Genomic DNA, 7,961 nt, shown 5'->3' on the forward strand with positions numbered 1-7,961 from the left:
CCCCCCGGAGAGGTGGATCCGATTGATGCAGTAGGACCTGTCCCGGTTTATATGGAACGGGAGGAAGCCGTGAATGAGACGTGCACTGGTGACGCTGGCACCGGAGGCGGGGGGCTCGGGTTCCCCGAGCTGAGGCTCTATTTCCAGGCGGCCCAATTGCGATACCTAGTGGAGTGGAGCAAGTGGGAGTCGGAGAAACACTGGTTGTTTCAGGATCAAGCGGTGGCTGCACGTCCTCTACAGGACGTGCCGTTCCTGTGCAAGGGGCATCGACCCCGTACCTTGTATGCCTCCCATATCACGCGGGTTCCCCTTGAGGTTTGGGACGCCACTAACCTCACGCACGAGTTTACCACATTCCCTTCCCCGCTTACCCCGCTGACGGGCAACCCTGACTTCACCCCGGGTCTGGAAGATGCCACCTTTGCAAACTGGAGGGAGGCAGGCTGTCGCTCCCTGTGTCATGTGTATGGGGAGGGCGGGGTGCTTCCGTTCGTTCAGATGCAGAGTGTCTTTGGACTGCCGGAGACAGACAGGCTGCGATATATGCAGGTGCGACACTGGGCACTGCAGGCACAGGTTCGTGACGGAGCAGATAGGCATTTCTCCCCTTACGAGAGGTGGCTTATTACACGCACATCAGACAAACACCTCGTCTCCGACCTCTACAAGCACCTACAGATCAAACATCTACACACTGGGACTTGGGAAAGCGACGCTTTGAGATGCAATGTGGCGGTCGCTGCTGAATTGATTTTAAAAGTCACTAAAACTGATGCAATGTTGCGGTCACTGCTGAATTTATTTTAAAAGTCACTAAAACTGAATGCATTAGCACTGTTTGATCTTTGTTTGCGCTGTTATTTTTAAAAAGCACTAATTGAAGGATTATCTAGCGCTGAAACAAACACCTTACCGTATTCGCTGGCCCGACTCACCTCCTGGTGTACACGCCACTGCTGGGCGCCAATCAGGGAAGTGGGGGGAGGAGCCAAGGCTGACCACGGCTACTAATGCCGGTAGCAGCGAGGGACAGCTACTTGGGAAAGCGACGCTTTGAGAAGCAATGTGGCGGTCGCTGCTGAATTGATTTTAAAAGTCACTAAAACTGATGCAATGTTGCGGTCGCTGCTGAATTTATTTTAAAAGTCACTAAAACTGAATGCATTAGCACTGTTTGATCTTTGTTTGCGCTGTTATTTTTAAAAAGCACTAATTGAAGGATTATCTAGCGCTGAAACAAACACCTTACCGTATTCGCTGGCCCGACTCACCTCCTGGTGTACACGCCACTGCTGGGCGCCAATCAGGGAAGTGGGGGGAGGAGCCAAGGCTGACCACGGCTACTAATGCCGGTAGCAGCAAGGAAGCGCAGCGGACGAGCGCAGCGGGCGCGCCGACAGCGCGCCGAAGGCGCGCTAAAGGCAAGCCCGTCTGCGCCCGTCCGTGGCCGACAGGGGCTAGGGGCTACTCACAATGCCCAATGCATCACTTACACCTCAGACGAGCTAAAAACAATCCACTGTACTGCGTTCACAATTCACCATCGCACGTTAGATCGACTCTGTAGGATTGGAATAAGGGACACGAGATCGGCCTTTGTGGAATTCAAACATCCCACAGACACTGGTATATCCACTAAACCCCAAGCAACACAGATGGAAAAATCCCTCTCTGTTATCTATCTTAATACCCGTTCATTACCAAAACATCAACTAGATATCTATAACTTGCTGATCTCGGAACAGCTAGACATTCTTCTCTTAACCGAAACTTGGTTAACACAAAACTCGGCTCCCGATATTTTAGCAGCTCTGCCAAACGACTTTTACATTATTCAAGCCAATCGCCCTCAGGGAAAAAAGGGAGGAGGAGTAGCAGCCATCATACACCAAGACCTCAAATTCACTACACTCACTTCTCTAGATATACCGCAAACAGACAATCTAGTTTTGAAATTAGAGTCCCCGCTCACCTCTCTAGCTATGGTGCTACTTTACAGACCACCCCTGAACATGCCCCAATTTCCTAAACTCTTAAGCGAACAAATGACTCAGTTGGTAACTGATCATGCAAAAGTACTGATGGCTGGGGATTTCAACTACTGGGCCAATGACCCAGCAGAGGGACCACATTCAGCGGAACTCACGGATTTACTTGTTGGACTGAACCTAAAACAGCACATTTCCTCTGCTACACATGTCAAAGGGCATACGCTCGATCAGGTCTGGACAAATAACCTATCCTTAACAAATGTAGAAGCTATACCCTGCATCTGGTCTGATCATTATCTTATTAAATTTGCTATAAATATTTCCACCGCCACTAAAATGATGCCACCAAATCCTGAAGCACGCAGGAGTTGGAGGACCATTGACAAAGATCTCTTCTTGGAGTCATTGGTCAACACCGTCCCCGCGGACCAACTCTCCATTGAGCTTAGCGAGAATGCCCTTACAAACTGGCTGCTGACAGCCAGTAATAAACATGCTCCTCTAAAAAAAAACCTACACACTCGTCGACATGAGGCCCAGAAATGGTTTTCTACCGAACTAAAGAACTTAAAACTTGCCTTGCGGCAAGCAGAAAGGAAATGGAGAAATAAATATCTATCTGACGACAAATCTGCGTATTTAACCATACGAGGATTGTACAAAAAAGCAATACTGGCCTCCAAAGCAGAATATTTCTCCTCCAAAATCATTAACTCCACTAATCGTTCTAAAGAAATCTTCTCAATCGTTAATGAACTCTCCAACCCTGAGAGAACAACGATTAAACCCATTCCTTCCCAATCCATATGTGACTCTTTAAATAATTTCTTTGTTGAAAAAATTAAAACCATCAAATCGAATATCCCTCATTGTCCAAGTCCTGCATACCCCAAAAAACCGGCGAACCCTGACAAGTTGGAACAATTCCCTATAATAACTCAGGAAAATTTCAACGACCTATTGGCTAAAGTCAAGTCTGGGTCCCCAAGGGACCATTGTCCCCCCTGGATTTTAAAGGAAGTATTTACCACCTGTCCTGGACCAGCCATGGCCCTTCTAAATAAATCAATAGTACAGGGTCAGGTGCCTCAGACCTTTAAGGAAGCGGTTGTTATTCCTCTCCTAAAAAAGCCAGGGGCAGATACTAAAACACTGACTAATTATCGCCCGATCTCGCTGCTCCCTTACTTGGCCAAAGTGTTGGAAGCACATGTAGCCAAAAATTTGTCAGCATTTCTGGAGCAGTCTGAATACCTGGATATCCACCAAGCAGGATTCCGTCCAGCCCACTCTACAGAGTCAGTAGTCTTGTCTGTACTGGACACCCTGAGAGAAAAGGCGGACAAGGGTCTCCCCCAAGCACTGGTACTACTGGACCTATCAGCACCCTTTGACACGGTCGACTATAACATCTTGCTCGACCGTGTCGGAGACGCAGGTATCAAAGGAGCTGCTCTTGAGTGGATCAGATCCTTCTTAACAGATCGCTCACAAGCTGTATGCCTTGGTGGATTCTCAACCCCCATGATTAAAAATACATGTGGAGTTCCCCAGGGATCTTCCCTATCCCCTCATTTGTTTAATCTGTATCTTCTCCCCCTGGTTCATGCACTAAAAGAAAAACATATCCAGACTTTTAACTACGCAGACGATTTTCAATTGATTTTCCCCATTAATGCCTCCCCGGACTCCATCTCTGAATTCCAAACAACTATGCTGTTCATTCGTGACTGGATGAACAGCAACCAATTGAAACTGAATCCAGACAAAACTGAACTGATCCTCACGGGTGGCTCACTAAATCATTGGACCCCCAACTTCTGGCCAAATGAACTAGGACAACCTCCGAGCCCCTCCAAGCATGCCAAAACTCTAGGAGTCACTATCGGTAATGATCTATCCATGAAAACTCAAATAGGATCAGTATCATCTACATGTTTCTTTCAATTGAGAAAAATAAAGAAAATTAGTCGTTTCTTAACGCAAGAGGCAAAATTACAAGCTATTCTTGCCATAGTGATCTCGCATATTGATTATGCTAACTCATTATATTTTGGTATCCCAGCCTACCTCAATTATCGCTTACAATTAATACAGAATCAAGCAGCCAGATTGATATTTCAAGAAAATAAACGTCAACACATCTCTCCCCTTCTCAAAAAACTACATTGGCTCCCCATATCACAAAGGTGCGCCTTTAAGATGGGCTGCATAATATTCAAATCTCTGAATGGAAAAAACCCTAAGTTCATTGACGGCTTAATCACCAGATATATTCCAAACCGCAATCTGAGATCCACCCATAAGCATCTTCTAACAATACCCCCCTTTAAACAGAATCGTTTTGGTGGATCAAGGTTTGCCTTTCTGGGACCAAGGTACTGGAACTCCCTACCCCTAGAGATCAAAAGCTGTACAAATTTCACGGCCTTCCGTAAACTGCAAAAAACCTGGCTTTTCAAACAAGCATTCGACTGACCCACTGATTCATAAATCCCTTGTCTCTGACCCAAGTAGCGCCAAGAAACCAATCCGGTGTACGTGCGCTATATAAATTCATCATAACATAACATAACACATAACACTGACAACTCTAGCAGACACAGATGGGAGCGGGAACTGGGGAGAACACTGAGTCATAAGGAACGGGAGGGCATATATTACAGGGCACGGCATTCAGCTTATCATATGGGGCTCACAGAACCCTTACGAAGCTGGTAACGTACTGGTATTACACCCCAGAACGCATACACGAGATGGACCGCTCTAGAGAGGCGACGTGCTGGAGGGGTTGCGGACAAGTGGGTAACCTAACACACGTGTTGTGGGACTGCCCGCTCCTCCAAACCTACTGGACACAGGTGCTGGATGAAGTGGACGCCCACTTGGAAACTGAAGTTCCACGCTTCCCGGCCTATGTGCTTTTAGGGTTGCCAAACCCCTTGACTTACCCATTACGCTCCCGCAGAGGCAGACTGATGGCCATCGCTCTGGGGTCCGCCATACAGAACAGACTTACACACTGGCGTACACCTCAGTTACCGACTTTTATGGGATGGCTGCATCGTCTATGGTATATTCTAGGAATGGAAAAATTGGCACTAACTATGGCGGGGGACGGGGACAAGTACAGAGATTTGTGGAAGCCCTTTCTATCGCTGCTAGCTTCTGAGTTTAGGGAGGTTACATGTCCCCGGTATTTGAGATTGCTACGACTTTCAGAACAACCAGAGGGAGCAGGGACTTAAACTTGGGTTTGACCACGGGGGGAGACACGGAGCCAGGGTGGGTAGGGGTGGGGTTTGGGAACGGTTGGGCAGGGGATCTTGTGGAGGTTTTGTTTTTTATTTATTTCTGTTTTTTGGGGAGGGAGGGTTTTGTTGTGGGGCAGTTATGTCTGATTAAATGATTCTTCAGCCGCGCGCTCATAGACTGCAAGCAACTTGATGTAGATTCGGACGATGGTTCATTCCAAGAACTCGTGTATCGGTGTCCGATGTATGTCCTTTGGCTGATTTTTCAATGAACATACTTAAACCATAAAGTCAGAATTGGCAACTTGTAGTATATTGATGGCTTGTAGACCGAAATCCCATCCTCTGTTGCCAATGAAATGAAGAGTAGTCTGTGTTGATTAGTTGGTAGATTTATTCGTAGGTACAGAGAGCCGTCCCTTATGTTACCAGGGCAGAGATCACAACTGACAGTAAAAGAACATTGGATAACAGTAATTTTCCAAAACTCTGAATGACATAACAGAGTTCCAAATGTGACTTAATAACATGAGATCACAACACATAGCTAACAATGGTGCAGCAGGTGCAGTGGCACTGGGGCACGTGTCGGGGGTCCTCTACACCTCAGCTATTGTACTCTACAACCAAACAAGGGGTAGGAGGGTTATCCTGGTTGTATTGGGCCCAGCGCGCCCTGGCCTCCCCTCGGCGCTTTAATACACAGATATTCAATGCCAGCTTCACATTCTCGTTGGCACTTTAGATGTATGGAAGTGGGAGCATGTTTGATGCCAGGTCAGTCTGTCATTTGTTCTGTATCTGTCAGATTGGACACTTATAAACCATATACATTTCAATTGGTTTAGCTCCTATATTGAATAAAATTCAGAGCAGGCCTTGTTAGGACTTTTAGACAGCGCTGTCTTTTGAATACCAAATGAATTGGTGGTTTATGTCTCTCTGTCCTGCAGCCATTAATAACAGTTTACTACCAACAGTAAAATGAAGTCACCTGCTCGTCGCCTTTGACACAAGCTTTCTTATCTATTTTCTTTTACTGGTCTCGGAAGTCTAAGTCAACCCCTGACTCTATATTCTTTTATAAAATGTGTTTCCGCCCGGTTTCGAACCGGGGACCTTTCGCGTGTGAGGCGAACGTGATAACCACTACACTACGGAAACCCATGTATAACCACGGGGGCGACTTCTGAACATATCCCAGATGAGCGCACAGCAGTGCTCTTCACCCACTATCAAAAGTCCTGATTTTATTTCCTAAGGCGGCTTCGAAAATTATATCCAAAATGTCTCAATAGCTTCATTCGTTTGGTCTCCCTTTGTGGTCGTTGCTTTGCTCCGATCCCGCAGCAGCAAACCTCTTACTAAGCCGCGTCCTGCTTAAAAAAATATTCAGCCTTTTTATGAACAAGATAACTTTTCGCTTTGACTAATTCACCGCTCAGTTTAGGAGATAATTCAACGATGAGGGGGGGGGGGCAGATGCATGCTGGGAGTGTGGGGCTGACGACCCTTCATGATTCCAGCGCCCTGAAGGCTGCACCGCCCCGATCCGAGAGCTGCAAACTCCGAGCCCAGACTGAGTCCCAGCTGCGGGGTGATAACAAGGGCTCCGATGGGTCTCTGATGTTGTTTTCTTTGCCTATTTTCACCCTCAAAAACTTCCCATGAGTCGCTGTTGGGCGAACGGAGCGCAGACCGCAGAGCAGGGGGGGGCGGGGGGCTCAGTCACCGTCAGTGCTTGAACGAGTCACCAAGACTGAAGAGTCACGAGTTATAAAACGGTATATTTGATTGAAAACGACAGAAAGTGGAGGCAGTGAATATTTGCAGCAGTTGTGGGTATTAACCGAACCCACCGCGCCCCACAACTGTGCAGCCCTGAACCCCGCGATCTGTGAGCTGTACCCGCTGCGCCCAGACTGAGCAAAAAACACAATCTTTCTGATGTGTGTTTTGTGACTTTTACAATTTCCTGCTGCAGTGACTCGCCTTCCCAGTAATGCTGCAAAGAAAAAACATTTTTTTACCGCAGAATCAAAGCCGACTTTACACTCAAGATCCTGAATATTGTGTGTCTGTGGGAAGGGGGGGGGGGTGGTATTATGGAGCTCTGTCCAGTGAGGCGCCGAGCAAGCTCTATGTATCCAGGCTCACGAGTCATTCTTAAAAACATCTCCGAACCCTCCTCACCAGCTTCCTGGACAGGAAGTTTTTGCAACTACAAAGAGAGAGGAGAGAGGTAATAAAATCGCACTGGACTCTGTGGGACGCATTCATTTGATGAGCAGGAAAGTGGGTCATAGAAATGAAAGAGACATGTCAGGATGGCCGAGCGGTCTAAGGCGCTGCGTTCAGGTCGCAGTCTCCTCTGGAGGCGTGGGTTCGAATCCCACTTCTGACAGAATATTTTGTGACATGCATTTTTGGACGTGAATTCAGTGTCTTTTTGTCAAGCGCCCATATCTCAGACAATGTGAACATTATATATAAGCATAACTTACTTCTGTAAATTGTTGCTAAGCTCTATTCTTCGTTTTTTTCTACTAATTGCCTGCAGGGGGCTCTTGAAACTGCAAATCCAAGAATCTTCATCAAATCGCACAAGAGGGACTGCGATAAAGATCTTGACTCTTCCTATCAAACGTAGCTATCTATCGTGCAGCAGGATCAGTGGCACCAGGGTCCACCGTGTTCCAATTCTAGCTGTGCT

The 7,961-nt window shown here is 47.1% G+C and overlaps 2 non-coding genes across 2 annotated transcripts; one reads left to right on the forward strand and one right to left on the reverse strand.

Moving 5' to 3' along the window:
- Nucleotides 1–6,339: 6,339 nt before the first annotated feature.
- Nucleotides 6,340–6,412, reverse strand: TRNAV-CAC (transfer RNA valine (anticodon CAC)). The gene has a single exon. It is a non-coding gene; the product is annotated as a tRNA-Val (tRNA).
- A 1,157-nt stretch (nt 6,413–7,569) lies between these two features.
- On the forward strand, nt 7,570–7,652 carry TRNAL-CAG (transfer RNA leucine (anticodon CAG)). The gene has a single exon. It is a non-coding gene; the product is annotated as a tRNA-Leu (tRNA).
- The last annotated feature ends 309 nt before the right edge of the window (nt 7,653–7,961 follow it).

Source organism: Triturus cristatus, chromosome 4_1 (genome assembly GCF_964204655.1).
Source record: "Triturus cristatus chromosome 4_1, aTriCri1.1, whole genome shotgun sequence".
Classification (NCBI taxonomy): domain Eukaryota; kingdom Metazoa; phylum Chordata; class Amphibia; order Caudata; family Salamandridae; genus Triturus; species Triturus cristatus.